Source organism: Pleurodeles waltl, chromosome 8, assembly GCF_031143425.1.
Source record: "Pleurodeles waltl isolate 20211129_DDA chromosome 8, aPleWal1.hap1.20221129, whole genome shotgun sequence".
Taxonomy (NCBI): Eukaryota; Metazoa; Chordata; class Amphibia; order Caudata; family Salamandridae; genus Pleurodeles; species Pleurodeles waltl.
Genome location: NC_090447.1, coordinates 1253175404 through 1253192851, shown reverse-complemented (window position 1 = coordinate 1253192851; position 17448 = coordinate 1253175404). Strand labels below are relative to the sequence as shown.

Genomic DNA, 17448 nt, shown 5'->3' with positions numbered 1-17448 from the left:
TTTTGCGATTGAGAAATGGACCCCAGGGTGGTTTTGTATTGGGAAACCCCAGGCCTGTCCTGTGGTCTTCCCTTAGGCGCAGGTGCAGTGGGGCTACCTCCCACCCTGTACCTGGTACCAGGCAGCATGCTGCATGCTGAAGCAGTGTGTTATGTCTGCTCTGAGACTGGAGCTGAGACCTTACCGAAGACTCTGAGTGGGCTGATGAGAAATAATTATTGTTCCCACTGTCAGTTGGCACATTCTGAGATGCTAATCCCACCTCAAGGCTGAACTGTAGTTTTTCGAGTGCTCTTGTGTCTCCGTTCATGCAGTCGAGCAGAAGGGTGTTCTGCCATCTGGGCCAGGAGTACAGGGTGAGACTGGTGGCAGTAGCATCACAATGCAGCGCTGGGTGAAAGATGTCAAAAGTGGGCTTCTTCTTTGCTTAGCGAGTAAACACAATGATTTCTATAATAAAGGTGTAGTCAAGCTTCATACTATACCCTTTCCAAGATGGTGACCTGTACATAGGATTTTATCTGAGCATCCAACCCAAGATAAAGTAAGGTCTCTTTCCTCTGTCAGTTCCTGTAGAAATCATAAAAAGAGGTATTACTAAGTGAAGGACGCCCCAAAAGAAAATGTTTTCCTTATTTGTTATTACATTTTATTATCCACTTGCTCCCATTATTATCCCTATTCTTTGCTTCTTGCACCTGGAAAATTCTACTGGATTCTTCTTGAAAATGACCTGACTCTTTTCTCCTTCCTGTTCCTCGGGAGGAGTTCGGAGCTTTTCTCTTCATTTCTAATCTTCAGTTAGAATTCATAAATTTGACTAGTATATTTTCCCACTTTTTTGATTTTTCTTCCTATTTGGGACCTTTTTAGGGAGACACTTGACACCTTTCTCATATGTAATACTGTGCAGGGTGGCACTGTGTCTACATGCAGGAGTCAGTCTCTCTTAGGGTAATCTAGACTGGAACTTAATAGACCATTCAAGCATCAGTTTCTTGACACAGAGGCAGGTGTGAGGATGACGAGAGAGTCGTCTCCACACCTCCTTTGAGCTGAGAGTGGTGATAGGGCTGAGAGCTGGACTGGGCAGCATTGGCTTACGGCTTCAATGTGGTCCCAGTTATTCAGTGTGCGGACCGCTACAATGGCTTGGCACCCACTTGAGCCAAAAAAACTCTAGCTGGCATATAAAAAAAAAAGTAAACAAAATGGAGAATGCATTGTGAGCACACTGTGGCAAAGCCAGTAGGTCTGACTTTTCATAATTGCAACTTGATTTGCACTATATGGGAGTATTGTTGCCGGTTCACAAACTGTTAATGGTGTGTCGGACCTATGAGTCTTCTCTGGTTTTGGGGGTTTAAATGGCAACTCTCACCTTCTTTGGTATTCACCCAGTGTAGTTTGGAAAGCCCTTCAGACAGGGTACCCATTAGTTTTGTTGCCTATCATTTTATAGAAATGTGCAATTGAGTATGTATTTGGGTGTTTGTCCTTTTAAAAAAAAGAAAGAACAATGACTGCACATTGATATATCGACTGTTTGATTCACTGCTGCATTCTACGTTTCCATCCCTCTATCCACAACTCTTCCGTTGGACGACTCTGCCTCGCTACCATGAAAGTAACGTGCTAAAAGTAGTCTTGTCCCTGGCTTATTAGTTCCCAGTATTGGGGACCCTGGCCACTAGAGGTGAAAGGCAGCAGTTGTCACACCTAGGGACCAGTAGCTTCTGGTTACCCTGAGATCCTCTGACCTTGGATGTCTCATATTAACCTACGTGTGTAACAACATTTGTATCTCAGAAGTAACTTAAAAAGACACCCATATAAATTAAAGTGAGGGGTATTAGGGGACTGTGTGATCACTTGCTGCAAAGTCATGGTGTATTGTCTATGCTAATTGGGCATGTACTTTGTAGGTGATTGATTTGATTTCACGCATTAATCAGTGCTTGGTGGGACGTCCTCCATTTCACCAGGGCGGTGGAGGGATGCCTTCAGGGGCTTCTTTTATGGAGGTGTGTCTGAATGAACCGTAAGTTGCTTCAGACGAGCCTGCGTTTGCTAAACAGCCATGTCTTGCAGCCCCTCAGCAAACTTATTTTCCAAACAAATCTGTCGTTTGTTTTGAATCACACAAAATCTAAAGTTCCTGACTCTCTGGAAGTTTTCTACTAGGGTGTAAGAATCATTTTGATAGTTTCTGTTCAGAACCACAAGGCTTTTCTAGGCAGTCTGGAAGAGTACAAAGTAATGCCATGATGAGCAGCCTAAATACGTTCAACGTTTTGAGTGAGAGATTTGGGCTACGTGGCTGTGGAACACTGTTATGGCTTTGGTAGAGAGTGGGAGAGGAGAGGCGCGTTAGAATGATGATATGTGGTGGTACAAAAAAACGAGAATAAACTGATACAAATACAAAGAATACGAAAATATATTGGAAAGTGGAAGAACTCTAAGGGAACGTTTCAAAGAAAGCAATGAGAGGGTGAGAATAAGAACAAGTTATTTTGCTATCAAGGAATGCTGATTCTTGGTACAATGAGAGATCCCAAAGAATTGAAATATGTCATTTATTTCTTGCAGTAATTACTACAAATCCTATGGGTTTTTAGCAAATTTATTTATCAGAAATGCTAACATTTTCCGGGGTAAAGATTCTGCAATATACTGTTTACAGAGTGTTGAGCTTGCGTAATACTCTCAGTTACACAGTGTCCTGCTATTGTTGATTCTCATCCCAGCTATACAATGACACAAATACACCCCCACCCACACACAAAAGGCTCGCTTGCACACACACACACACACAAACACCACCACCACACGCAATTCTCCCTCTGTCAGCTACTTGCTCCTTACCATAATTTTCCAAACCAGTCCAAACTGAAAACCCACTGAATGACTGAATCCCGACTTGTCAGACTTCCAATCCAAAATAAAGACTCGTAATTGCCCATTATAGTTTGTAAGCATACATTTAAATGTTACTTATATACATTAACGTCTTGAATACTTTACATTTTCCTAGTGATAAAACACATATACCACATTCTGGCAGTGTTGAGTAGGCTAACCCTGAAACATGTCTTAGTTTTACTCTAACTAAGAATTATTACTTAACTGTTTAACTAATCATTACATTTTGCAGGTATGCACATTATTCAGAACATTACATAGTTTGTAGGAGTAGCCCTTCTCCATTGTTCTGAAATTATGGCTGTTACTACCCAACCAAGAAATAAGAGAGCCGAGTTACTTGCTTGCATTAGGGTCCATGGCACCCTTGCTATGCCAATGCATGTTGAAACAGTGCTTGGGTGACATACCACAGATCGTGTTATAGCATTTGATCAGTGCTTACTACCCCATGTGGGGTGCTGAAGCACTTACCAATAAGATAGTAAATTACAGTGTGTAGAATGTGTTTTTAAAAGGGTGTTGATTTGTTTCAAGCCTCTATGTTTTAATGTTGTGCATGATGACCACTAACGTGCAGTTATCATGTTATCAACGCTTGCGGACAGTGTGATAGATGAGAATATGTGAGAGACACACAGACAAATTAGAATTATGAAAGGACTACAAGCTTATCTACAAAGACAGGAGAATGCTGTGTACCCACACACCAAAAAAGGAGATCAGGGAAGGCCCAGCGATCTATATGGTGATATGCACGAGGCAGAAATTATGTCACATGAGTAAAAGGATACCAAATGGGCAAGACTGGGAATTGGTGACAAAAGCAGTAGCCATTTAACTTTCTAATTATGTATTCATGTGTTTACTTATTTATTTGAAGGCAGGGATACTACCTACTGCCAAATAAATCCATCCCACGAAGAATAAAGGAAGTGGAAGAACAATCAAGGCTACCAAACTGAACAGAAACTACACAAACTGTAAAAGGCTGCCAAGACAGTGAGCAGGGGTTCACATCCCAAGCTCCTCTCAACTATCTGAAGACACTCAAAGGCAGATGAGCACCAGTCAGATGATCCATAGCCAGGTCATAGCTCTGTCCCCAGCTAAAAGGGTGCCCTGCATATGCAAGGAATAAAGATGAAACATTTAGTAGATTGCTGTCCTGCCACTGGGAGAGTAAATCAACCTGCCTCTATTTGACCTGCAGTCCTCCCCTATACATGCGAACGAAGTACCTGTCTTGGATTCCAGAGACTCTTGTTCCTACGAAGGCTCCCTCCTTACCTTCTAGAATTTCCTCCCAGGACAATTTCCACTTTCGTTGATAATGGTGAATGAAATGTCAGCGTAAAACAAGAGGCAATGTGTTGAAAGTAGACTTAGGGCCGATGTTGGTGGTACTGGTCCTGCCATAGACTTTTTGATAAGAAACATGCCTACTTCCATGACAGTCTGCTCGCCGTTTTTAGATGTCAGTGGGAGGATAGGCAAAAGGCCACCGTCTGTTGGCCACCACTGCCAAGAGACTTCACCTGCCTCAATGGCGTCATAGGCAAAAGCGCTGGCAGCGGGACAACAGCACTTTTTACCACCGACCCAATCACAATGTGCAGTCCAGCCAGCACAACTGTGGCAGCTAAATCTCCACAATAGAGTTGGCAGTTTGCAAGCTAGATAAACACAAAACTCACCTTTTTAATGCTTTCCATATATGCTGCCACCATGAACCCACTGCTATCGGTCCTCCCATTGCTCCTGGACCAGGCCCAAGATGGAAATCAACCCCGTCATCGCCAGAACAGAAGGTAAGTCACGGGCATTCCTGTTACTGTTGGAGTTCTAGCTTTCCAGTAATACTGGACTTGTGCATGGCTTATTAATTTGCATAAACACCACCTTAATGTTGAGAAAAGCTGAAGTGTGTAATCTTGTAGTCGGAAAATGTATCAGAACAGTCCTCAAGATATAAGTAGCCACCAATCTGGTACAGAATGCCTTCATGGTGAAGGATACCTGCACAAAAAGTCTAAGCAATCACAAATAGAAATGTGTCCGTAAAGGTGTGTGCAATAATGTCACCAACATATGAAAAAGTATCAACTTAAGCAGTATCCCCAATTTGAACCAAACAATCCCATGATAATGTAGTAATTACACTATAACATGCAACAGCTTGGTGTACACAGAATGTAATACAATTTTTACAGGTGAACTGCAAACATGGCAGAGATGATTGAAGGTCACATGTCCCCTTGGTGTGTGCAATATATCTCAAACATAAGATCCCGTTTAACTGTAAAGGCCAAGGTTGTCTGTGTAATGCATATGTGCATATTATTGACGCATTATGTCAAAATAAACACACATGCATTCTCTACTCACAAAAACAGCTAACACATATAATTTTGGTGTAAGTGTCAAGTAACAACATGTATGCTTGCACCAAAATGAATATGTCCATCACTAATTTACAACACTAATGTATGCATTTAAAAAACCAACTAAAATATACACCCTGTCTTTGTCACTGTCACAAATGAGAGTAAGTGCATGGCACATACATTACCAGGAAGAACATTATCAGCAAACAATTAGTAACTGTTGGAAATGGCCCTTTTGCAGGGTTATCCCCAGACTTTTTGCCTTCCTCCTTCTCTTTTTCTGACCTCATTTGTTGCTGGCTTTTAGAATCTGCGCACTTTACCACTGCTAACCAGTGCTAAAGTGCATATGCTTTCTCCCTTTAAACATGGTAACCTTGGGTCATACCTGATTGGTCTATTTAATTTACCTATAAGTCCCTAGTAATGTGAACTCTAGGTGCCTAGGGCCTGTAGATTAAATGCTACTAGTGGGCCGGCAGCACTGGTTGTGCCACCCACTTAAGTAGCCCCTTTACCTTATCTCAGGCCTGCCATTGCAAGGCCTGTGTGTGCAGTTTCAATGTCACCTCAACTTGGCATTTAAAAGTACTTGCCAAGCCTAAACCTCCCCTTTCTCCACACATAAGCCACCTCTAATGTGTGCCCTAGGTAGCCCCTAGAACAGGGTGCTGTGTGGGTGAAAGGTAGGACATGTACCTGTGTAGTTTACATGTCCTGGTAGTGTAAAACTCCTAAATTTGTTTTTACACTACTGTGAGGCCTGCTCCCTTCATAGGCTAACATTGGGGCTGCCCTCATACATTGTTGAAGTGGCAGCTGCTGATCTGAAAGGAGCAGGAAGGTCATATTTAGTATGGCCAGAATGGTAATACCAAATCCTGCTGACTGGTAGAGTTGGATTTAATATTGCTATTCTAGAAATGCCACTTTTAGAAAGTGAGCATTTCTTTGCCCTTAAATCTTTCTGTGCCTTACAATCCACGTCTGGCTGGGCTTAGTTGACAGCTCCTGGTGCATTCACTCAGACACACCCCAAACACCGGGTACTCAGCCTCACTTGCATACATCTGCATTTTGAATGGGTCTTCCTGGGCTGGGAGGGTGGAGTGCCTGCCCTCACACAAAGGACTGCCACACCCCCTACTGGGACCCTGGCAATCAGGATTGAACTTAAAGGGGATCTGGTGCACTTCTTAGCCACTCTTTGAAGTCTCCCCCACTTCAAAGGCACATTTGGGTATAAAACAGGGCCTCTGCCCTACCTCATCAGACACTTGCTGGAGAAGAAACCTAAACCAGAAACTACATCCTGCCAAGAAGAACTGCCTGGCTGCTCAAAGGACTAACCTGTCTGCTTTCTCCAAAGGACTGCTGCCTTGCTGTTGCCCTGCTGCCTTGCTGAACTCTTGTCTGGCTGTAAAAGTGCTCTCCAAGGGCTTGGATAGAGCTTGCCTCCTGTTCCCTGAAGTCTCAGGACCAAAAAGACTTCTCTTTTTCATTTGGACTCTTCGTGCGCCGACAATTTCGACGCACAGCTTGTTCCGCGGCGAGAAAAACGCTGCACACCGACGCTGATCGACGCGACACCTTCAGGGCGACCGGAACTTCAACGCACGGCCTCGCAAGGACACCGCCGCCCGACTTCCAGAGGAGAAATCGACACAACGCCTGCTGTGAGAGCGAAACTTCGACGCACAGCCCCGTGGAACGACGCGCAGCCGGAAAACAAGCAGGGGAATCCACGCACAGACCCCGGGACATCTGGTAATCCCCGCGACCCACAGAAAGAGACTGTCCTTGCACCAGAAAACGACGCACGACTTTCCCGCGTGAAAAATAACGACGCAAGTCCGTGTGTGCTGGAGAGAAATCAACGCACACACCATTTTTCCACGTATCTCTTCTTCTGCGGCCCCTTGTGGAGATTTTCCACTCCAAACCAGGTACTTTGTGCTTGAAAGAGACTTTGGGGGTCATTCTGACCCTGGCGGCCGTTGACCGCCAGGGTCACCGACCACGGGAGCACCGCCAACAGGCTGGCGGTGCTCCCGAGGGCATTCTGACCGTGGCGGTTCAGCCGCGGCCAGAAAGGGTAAACCGGCGGTCTCCCGCCGGTTTACCACTGCCCTTGTGAATCCTCCATGGCTGCGGAGCGCGCTCCGCAGCCATGGGGATTCTGACACCCCCTACCGCCATCCTGTTCCTGGCGGGTCTCCCGCCAGGAACAGGATGGCGGTAGGGGGTGCCGCGGGGCCCCTGGGGGCCCCTGCAGTGCCCATGCCCATAGCATGGGCACTGCAGGGGCCCTCGTAAGAGGGCCCCGCAAAGTATTTCAGTGTCTGCTAAGCAGACACTGAAATACGCGACGGGTGCAACTGCACCCGTCGCACCCCTGCAACTACGCCGGCTCAATTCTGAGCCGGCGTCCTCGTTGCAGGGGCATTTCCTCTGGGCCGGCGGGCGCTCTTTTGGAGAGCGCCCGCCGGCCCAGAGGAAATGTCTGAATGGCCGCCGCGGTCTTTTGACCGCGGTGCGGTCATTCAGCGGAGGTACCTTGGCGGACGGCCTCCGCCATCCGCCAAGGTCAAAATGACCCCCTTTGTTTGCTTTGTAAAGACTTAAGACACTTAGGGGGTCATTCTGACTCCGGCGGTCATGGACCGCCGGGGCCAGGGTTGGCGGGACCACTGCCAACAGGCTGGCGGTGCCCCGCAGGGCATTCTGACCGCGGCGGTTTGGCCGCGGTCAGAAGTGGAAAACCGGCGGTCTCCCGCCGGTTTTCTGCTGCCCGAAAGCTGCGCCGCCATGGGGATTCTGACACCCCATACCGCCATCCTGTTCGGTATGGGGTGTCGTGGGGCCCCTGGGGGCCCTGCAGTGCCCATGCCAATGGCATGGGCACTGCAGGTGCCCCCGTAAGAGGGCCCCACTTTGAATTTCACTGTCTGCATTGCAGACAGTGAAATTCGCGATGGGTGCAACTGCACTCGTCGCACCTTCCCACTCCGCCGGCTCCATTCAGAGCCGGCATCCTCGTGGGAAGGTTGTTTTCCACTGGGCTGGCGGGCGGCCTTTTGGCGGTCGCCCGCCAGCCCAGTGGAAAACCCGGAATCACCGCAGCGGTCTGACGACCGCGGTGCGGTGTTCTGGCGGGGGTACTTTGGCGGGCGGCCTCCGCCGCCCGCCATAGTAAGAATCACCCCCTTAATATCACTCTCCAGTGATATCTCTACAATTTCACATTGCATCTTTATTCATTTTGACCTACAATTGTCCTGATAAATATTATATATTTTTCTAAACACTGTGTGGTGTATTTTTGTGGTGCTATATTGTGGTATTGTATGATTTATTGCACAAATCCTTTACACATTGCCTTCTAAGTTAAGCCTGACTGCTCGTGCCAAGCTACCAGAGGGTGGGCACAGGCTAATTTTGGATTGTGTGTGACTTACCCTGACTAGAGTGAGGGTTCTTGCTTGGACAGAGGGTAACCTGACTGTCAACCAAAAACTCAATTTCTAACAGTAACAATCAAAAATAAGGCCGGGACAAAGGTATTCTCAAAGTAAAATTTCTTTATATAAGGATGAGATAAGTCTCTCAATGAGAAATAAGAAAAGTCAATCTGGACAAATGAAAAAATATATATACAAAGGAGTTAGCCCATATGGACCATAGTGACTGTCAGGGCCATCACTTGCCTCCTAAGTTCACTGCCAAAATAAACCTCCTCTGGAAAGAGCATTTATGGGGCAGAGAGCAGGCACCTCAATGATCTTAGTGGGAGGGCGGGTCCTTGGGTTTGGGAAGGGAGTGTTTGGGTTTCGAAGGAGGGGTGGGTTTTGGAGTGGTGGGTTTAAGAGTGGTGGGTTTGGGTTTGGGAGGGGTGGATTTGGGAGGGGTGGTTTGGGATTTGGAAGAAGTGGATTTACATTTGGTAGGGTTGGGGTGGGATGTGGAGGGGGTCAGGACCAGGGGACAAAAAGTTGGCTCCCCTTAGGAAAATGGGTAGGATGCTCATGAGGGAGCTGGGTTTGGGAGGTAGAGGAAGTAGCTTGCCTGTTGTGCGTGTGTGTGTTGAAGGTGTGGGTGCTTGAGGGTCTGGTGTATGTGCTGTCATTTTAGATTTGTGTCTTTTACTGATTGTTAGGTGGGTGAGTGTGGGCGTTTGTGTCGAGTATGTGTGTTTGTGTGGATATGTGTGTAGTGGATGTGGTATGTGTTGGTCTGGTGTCTTCGGGTGTACCGATGCATGCGTGTGTGGTAGTGGATGTACTGACTGGGAGTGTGCTTGTGATGTGTGTGGGTGTTGTATTAGTGGTGGATGTTGTGTCTGTGGGTGTGATGGTGGTGGAGGTGTGCGGTTGTGTCATGGGGTGCACTAACTGGGTGTGTGCTTGTGGTGCGTGAGGGTGTTGCTGTAGCAGTGGGTGTTGTGTCGTGGGTGTGGCAGTGGTGGTGTATGTATTTGTGTCTGGTGGGTGCACTCACTGGGTGTGTGCTTGTGGTGGTGGTGGGTGTCATGTCTGCATGTGTTGGTCTGTGCTTGTGTTTAGATGTGATGCTAGTGGTGGTTGTTGTGGGTGTATGTATAAGTTTGCATGTACTATGGACAGAGCTGGGTTGAGGGAGTTGGGATGGGGCAAGGATGGGAGTTTGAGCATAAAGTTGGGGTGGGTGGGAGGCTGCAGCCAATGAGGAGAACCTGGAATTACCGCTGTAGGCCAGACAGGGCACTGTCAATGCCATCCAGGTAAGCCACCATCTGTTTGTTCTGGGCAGCCAGCCCCTGGATGACATTCAATAGTGTGGTCTGGCCTACATTGATCGTTCTCAAAAGATCAACAGCCTCCTCAGTGAGTGCAGCCTGGGACACTGGGGCAGGGGCAGAGGTACCTGAAGCAAAGGTGATGCTGCCAGTTTTGGGGGGTGGCTGTGACCAACTGAGGGGGAGCAAGAGGGAGAGTGGAGATTAGAATGGGGTAGCAGATGAAGACGCAAGTGTCAAAGTCTCTCCTGGCCCCCCACCCTCACTAGGGACTGGTCTTCATTGGAGATCTCCAAGGAAAATGTAGATTCATTGGTGGCCTCCATGCCAGTCCTCTCATCCTCCGTGCCACTGGCTCCCTCAGTGTCTGTGGTGTCCACACCCTATCCCCAGTGGCCTCCTTCATCCACGCCAATGTGGTCACCTTTGCCTTGCCCAGTTGATGCTGAAAACACAGATATAAAAGTTATACAATATCTGTGAGAATACAATTGTACATCAATGTAATCCCCATCTCAGCTCCCATATCATGTATTCCTTTGTCACTTTCACATGAGTAGTTCACTCCATAACAAAGGGTTTCAACAGTAAGAGTAAACACATAGGCCCAGTTACATGTTTGAATCATTGCAGTAAAGAGCTTAAAATTGATTCTCTGCTCCCAAAGGGTAAGTTTTTTGGATGGATATTGTCTGTCAAGATAGGACACCACAATATCCATGTGATCTTACCTTCCATATGCAAATGTCCCTTTCAGGATTACATTGCTCTCCATCATCAATTTCTCCTCCTGGCAGAACCAAGTACACTAAAATGTTGTATATGGGATGTACAACTCTCTCACCAGTGTGGACACATTTCTGTCTGTTGTAAACAATACAGTTTGGCATAGAAATTCACTTTGGCAGCCACTGGCTGACTGTCGTGCACATTTATTAAGGACTAAGGACTCAGGTCCACCTGCTACTGTCCACATTAACTTACTGGAAGTTTGCTGGGCAAACTGCTTTCATACATGTTTCAGATAAGGAATGATGCCACTGTACACAGAATACCAAGAGCCTGATTATGATGTTGGCGGATAGGATACTCCGTCACAAACGTGAGAGATATCCTGTCGGTCTTATTGCAAGTTCCATAGGATATAATGGAACTTGTAATATTGTAGACTGGATATCTGTCACATTTGTGATGTAGTATCCCACGCACCTTCTTTGCAAAGGCCTTCCAGAATTCCCGCTTCTGATGGGCATTGACCTGTATAAATGACATAAAAGAACAAGAAAAAAGAAAATTCAGTGTTACTGTTGGTCAGTACTGCTGTGACATTACATTTTGTAAATTCACATGTACATTAGCCAAACATTTTCTGGATTTTTTACCAGCAAATTGTTACAGGTAGAGAGGAAATACTGATTTGCAGTGATCTCATGTGCACCATCAATATTTACTAGCTTCTGAAGTTACCTAATCAGGCCTACAACATCATCCTGGCCAGAGTTATGCAGCCTATCCTGTTGTGAGAGCCCCCCGCTGATTACTCACAATCATTGTGAGCTACTAAAGGCCAAACAATTACAATCCTTGCACATAATCATACTCAGAGCTACACTGACGTCCTGCCTACATTCCCAAGAGTCAGAACTCATGGTTTTCTTCACATAGAGTGACAGAGGGAAAGAAAGAAGAGCTGCTATGTGTCAGTGACAGCAAGGATTTGTGGGTTGTTTGAACAAGTGTGTTTTAGAATGGACAAACTGAGATGGATGATGGTGAGCCAGTGTCATCTGAACTTGATGCACCTAAACTAATTTTACCTATACGTGGCTCCATGTCAGGTCTAAAAAACACAGAGTAACCTAACGGATATTGGGGGTCATTACAACCCTGGCGGTCAGTGTTAAAGCAGCGGTAAAACCGGCAACAGGTCGGCGTTAAAAAAAATGGAATTACGTCCGTGGCGGAAACCGCCAACATAGACAGCCACTTTAACACTCCGACCACCACGGCGGTACAAACACCGCAGCGGTAACCACCAACAGACAGGCAGAGGACAATGTACCGCCCACACTATTACAACCCACCAATCCGCCATCTTTTCCAGGGCGGATTCACTGCGAACAAAAACATGGTGGAAACAGGACTTCAAAGGGAAAACGCTCACCTCTACACACCCCATGAGGAATCAGGACGCCATGGAACCGGAGCTCCAGATTCTGCCAGCCTTTATCTTCCTGCACCTCTAGCAGGAGCACGAATGCTGGCGGCGAAGACAACGGTGAGTACTGCACCTACGACACAGGGGAGGGGGGGAGGGAAAAAACAGTGACACACACACGCAACACGCAACACCCCCACCCTCACCCATTACAACACACACGCTAATACATATTGACACATAACAGTTACAGCCCCCAACCCCCCCTGGAAGAATGCAAGGACAAAAGGGAATGAGTCGAATAATTGTGATATATTCAATTACCTACAACAAAAATATTTACAAATATATACATTTATTCTATATACAATTATATACACCAAGAACACAAGTCCAAGGGATTCCACCATCATAGTCCGTGGATCACTGGGCCCAAAAGGCATGGTCGAGGCCCACACTCAATACCCGAACAAGACGGAGAGAACACTGCAGGGACATAAGTTGGAAATAAAACAGGCACCTCAGGGGGAAGGGAAGGGGGGGCACCTCAGCCGGTTGAGTGCACAACGCCAGATCCACGAGGGGGCTCCATGCCCACTGCTGCATCCTGGGGAGTGCAAAGCCACAGTCTCACAAGCCTCTACAGTGGGTGGTTTGCCCACTGTTCAATCCTGGGGAGTGCAAAGCCACAGTCTCACAAGTCTTTACAGTGGGTAGGGTGCCCATTGTTCAATCCTGGGGAGTGCAAAGCCACAGTCTCACAAGTCTCTACAGTGGGTGGTTTGCCCACTGTTCAACCCTGGGGAGTGAAAAGCCACAGTCTTACAAGTCTCTACAGTGGGTGGTTTGCCCACTGTTCAGTCCTGGGGAGTGCAAAGCCACAGTCTCACAAGTCTCTACAGTGGGTGGTTTGCCCACTGTTCAGTCCTGGAGAGTGCAAAGCCACAGTCTCACAAGTCTCTACAGTGGGTGGTTTGCCCACTGTTCAATCCTGGGGAGTGCAAAGCCACAGTCTCTCAAGTGGATAACATTCTCCACTGGTTCTGGAGGGGGCTTTGTGCCCAGAGTGCTTCATCCTGCCAAGGACAGAGGTAGTGGATGCTCTTCTCCACTGGTTCTGGAGGGGGCTTTGCGCCCAGAGTGCTTCATCCTGCTCATGGCGGTCTCAGTAGCGTCAGAGCTTTTGGCGCTCATTGGCCTGCAGTGCTGGTGGCGGCGGTGTCCTGTTCAGCGGTGCTTGTGGTGGTCTTGTCCTGTTCAGCGGTGCTGGTGGCAGCGGTGTCATTGGCAGCGGTGCTTGTGACGGTCTTGTCCTGTTCAGCGGTGCTGGTGTCAGCGGTGTCCTTGGCAGCGGTCCTTGTGGCGGCGGTGTCCTTGGCAGCGGTGCTTGTGGCAGCGGTGTCCTTGACAGCGGTTCAGCTGGTGTTGGTCTTGTCCTGGCCTGCGGGGCTGCTGGCGGCGGTGTCATTGGCAGCGGTTCAGCTGGTGGCGGTCTTGTCCCTGCCTGCAGGGCTGCTGGCGGTCACCTCCTGGGCAGCGGGGCTGCTGCTGGCGGTCCTGTCTGTGGCAGCAGGGCTGCTTGCGGTCGCCTCCTGGGCAGCGGGGCTGCTGCTGGCGGTCTTCTCCTGGGCAGTGTGGCTGCTGCTGGTGGTCCTGTCTGTGGCAGCGGGGCTGCTGACGGTCTCCTCCTGGGCAGCGGGGCTGCTGCTGGCGGTCTTCTCCTGGGCAGTGTGGCTGCTGGCGGTCACCTCCTGGGCAGCGGTGCTGCTGCTGGCGGTCTTTTCCTGGGCAATGTGGCTGCTGCTGGCGGTCTTCTCCTGGGCAGTGTGGCTGCTGCTGGCGGTCCTGTCTGTGGCAGCGGGGCTGCTGGTGGTCTTGTCCGCCGTGCTGAGCTTCCCAGACTTGCCGGTTTTACTGTGCCCCTTCCCCACCTTGGATGGTGTTGCCGCTGTCTCCACACTCCCAACTGGAACTCTGGGAGCGGCTTTGGTGGCTGATTTCTTTCCCCTCTCCCGCCAGGCACTGGCCAACTTTTGATGCTTGACAGGTGGGGGACTCTCCGTGCTGTGGCTCCTTGCCACACTGGCTGCCCTGCTGCCTGGTGCACTCCATAATCCAGTGACTACTGGCACCACTGGTCCCACCGATGTTGTGGCTGAGGTGCTAGGTTGGGACCTGGAGAGTCGGGCCCTAGGAGACTGAAGTGGTGGGGGAGGTGAGGGAAAGAGTTCAAAGTTGGACTTGAAAAGTTTCTTAGGAACACTGGGACAGGTAGATGGAGGGGGTTTGGGAGTGGAGGAAGAGGTAGTGGTTGTAGGAGGTGTATGTTTGGTGACTTTGGGTGAAGGTGCATGGGCTGGATGCTGTCGTGAGGTGGATGGCTGTTGGGTGGGTGTGTGGCTGAGTTTGTGTACCTTGGGAGGTGGCCTCACAGACACACTGGGAGAGGACACAGGGAATGTGTGAATGGTAGTGGGGGTGGTGACTGCACGTGAGCGGGGTGTGGTGGTGTGTGTGCTGGTTGAGGATGTAGTGCATGCAGGTGTGAGTGTAGACGAGACAGGGAGGATGGTGGGAGACAAGGAGGAGGGGGACACAGTGGAGGCAGTGGATGTTGGTGTGTCTGCATGTGTGTGATGATTGCATGAGTGCCTGTGGAATGTGTGGTGCTTATGTTTGCCAGAGCTTCCCTTGTGTGTTGAGGTGTGTGCATGCTGGTCTGATGGTGTGCTTGGTATAGGCTGAGGTACAGGGGTGTGGGTCTGGGTGGAGGTAGTTGGAGGGGGGAGGCTAGAGACAGGGACAATGGCTGCCATCAGTGCTGAGGCCAGAGTCTGAAAATCTTGCTGAAGGGCTGCATGACCAGAGTGAATGCCCTCCAGGAATGCATTGGTTTGTTGCAAATGCCTCTCTACAGCCTGGATGGCATTCAAAATGGTAGACTGCCCAACAGTGAAGGACCTGAGGAGGTCAATGGCCTCCTCACCGAGGGCAGCAGAGGTGACTGGGGCAGGACCTGAGGTGCTTGGGGCGAAGGTGATGCCCACCCTCCTGGGTGAGCGGGCACGGGGCAAAAGCTGAAGGGCTGCTGGGAGGGCGGTGCTGGTAGTAGGGGTGTCAGCTGTACCTGTAGATGCAGGGGGTACAGATGGTGCTGCCACCGCAAGGGAGCTCCCATCAGAGGAGGAGTCCGTCTTGCTGGTGTCAGCTCCTGTCCCTGCCGTGGAGCTCCCCTCGCCCTCCGTCCCACTGGTGAATTCGGAGTCTGTAGTCTCACCCCCCCAGGGCCATGTGGGATGCAGCTCCCTCCTGCTCCGGTGCCACTGCTCCTCCGCCTGATGATGCTAATGCACACAAGAACAGGGAGACCACAAAAAGGGGGAGGGAAGACAGAAGAAAGGCATGTTGAGTGCATGCAATACCGCTACCGTTGGCAGATACGACAGACACAGATGCCACCTGCACTACGCCGCGCACTTGGGGTCCACTATTCAATCCCTGGGACATGGCTTACAAGGCTATGGACGATTTCTGCACACATGGATGTCACAGGAGCCTGACTAGGTGTAGTTGGCACTGTACACAGGTGGGGTGGGGTGCCACAGGGCCTGCCTGAAGAAGGAAACTTAACTACCAAACTCACCCTGGCCTAAAGGAACCCACAGCCCACCTCCACCACCCAGACACCTACAATGCACGCTGAATCAGCAGAATGAGAGTGTACTCACCCCCTTGTGGCTGCTGTGATGCCCTCAAGCACCCATCCAACTCCGGGTACGCCACAGCCAGGATCCTGAACATCAGGGGGGTCATGGTGCGACGGGCACCCCTCCCACGTTGGGAGGCCATCCCCAGCTGGGCCTCCGCCGTCTTCTTGCTCCAGCGGCGAATGTCCTCCCATCTTTTCCGGCAGTGGGTGCTCCGTCTGTGGTAGACCCCCAGGGTCCGGACTTCCTTGGCGATGGCATGCCAGATGTCCTCCTTCTGGTGGGCGCTGACCTACAGGAATTGTCCAGGGGAAAAAGAGTAGTAATTACCAACAGCACCGTCACAGTCATTGGACTGCATCCCTACCCTTGCCATGAGGCACATGCACTCACCGTCATTTCATGCACGCCTCATTCTCACCCCCCCTATCTTTCATCCACCACACTCCACACAGGCATTGCCCATACAGCATGCTCACAGTGTACTTACCTGTTTGTCTGGAGGACCATAGAGTAGCGTTTACTGGGGGAGGACCCCATCCACAAGTTTCTCCAACTCCTCCGTGCTGAAGGCAGGGGCCCTTTCCCCTGACACACGAGCCATTGTCTCTTCCAGACTGAGGTCACAGTAGCACTTGCAGTGTAGGTCCTCTCCTGCCGAAGATCAGGTATCGAGTGATTGAACAGAGAGAAAATGGCGGTCATGTCCGCAGCGGTGCATACCGTCACCGCCCGCGTACATCGTCATTGGCTCCTGGGACCCATAGGGTCCAATGTTAACCAATGCAGAATTGCGCCGCGGTCTTCGACCGCCTACCACGACGGTGTACAATGCCAGCGCAGTTACCTCATATCCCCTTGTCCCACCTTACAGGTCAGGCAGCCGCCATTTCAGGGGCTCACATGGCTTTATTTTTTTGACTGCGTCACACATACCTAGGCCTTGCCGCAACACTATTACAGGCAAAATTTGATTTCTGAATATTTTCAGAGTAAGCTGTGTTTACGTACCTCAGAGTTGGTTGACTCTCTGCTCGCTGTTCTCCTCCATAGGCACCGTCCGCTGGGGCATGTGAGGAGATGACGCCATCCTCCGGTGTACAGACCGCTGGTGGACCTGTCAACAATGGAGGAAAGACATATGATCATCACCTACAGGCTTGATCGTGCCACAATCCAGGAACTGTGTGCCCAGTTGGAGCCAGACCTGATGTCAGCTATCCGCCATCCCACAGGAATCCCCCCTCAAGTGCAGGTGCTGTCAGTACTCCATTTCCTAGCAAGTGGGTCTTTTCAAACAACAGTGGCCATAGCATCAGGGATGTCCCAGCCTATGTTTTCCAAAGTGTTGTCCAGAGTGTTGTCTGTCCTGCTGAAAGACATGTGGGGCTACATCATTTTCCCTCCGGTGGAGGATTTGCCTACAGTGAAAGGTGATTTCTATGCCCTGGGACGTATCCCCAACATCATAGGTGCCATTGATGGGACACATGTGGC

At 49.6% G+C, this 17448-nt stretch overlaps 1 protein-coding gene across 3 annotated transcripts in view; it reads left to right on the top strand.

Moving 5' to 3' along the window:
• The window catches only part of RXFP2 (relaxin family peptide receptor 2), a 932621-nt gene that overhangs the window by 31913 nt on the left and 883260 nt on the right, over positions 1-17448 (top strand). The window lies entirely within an intron of this gene.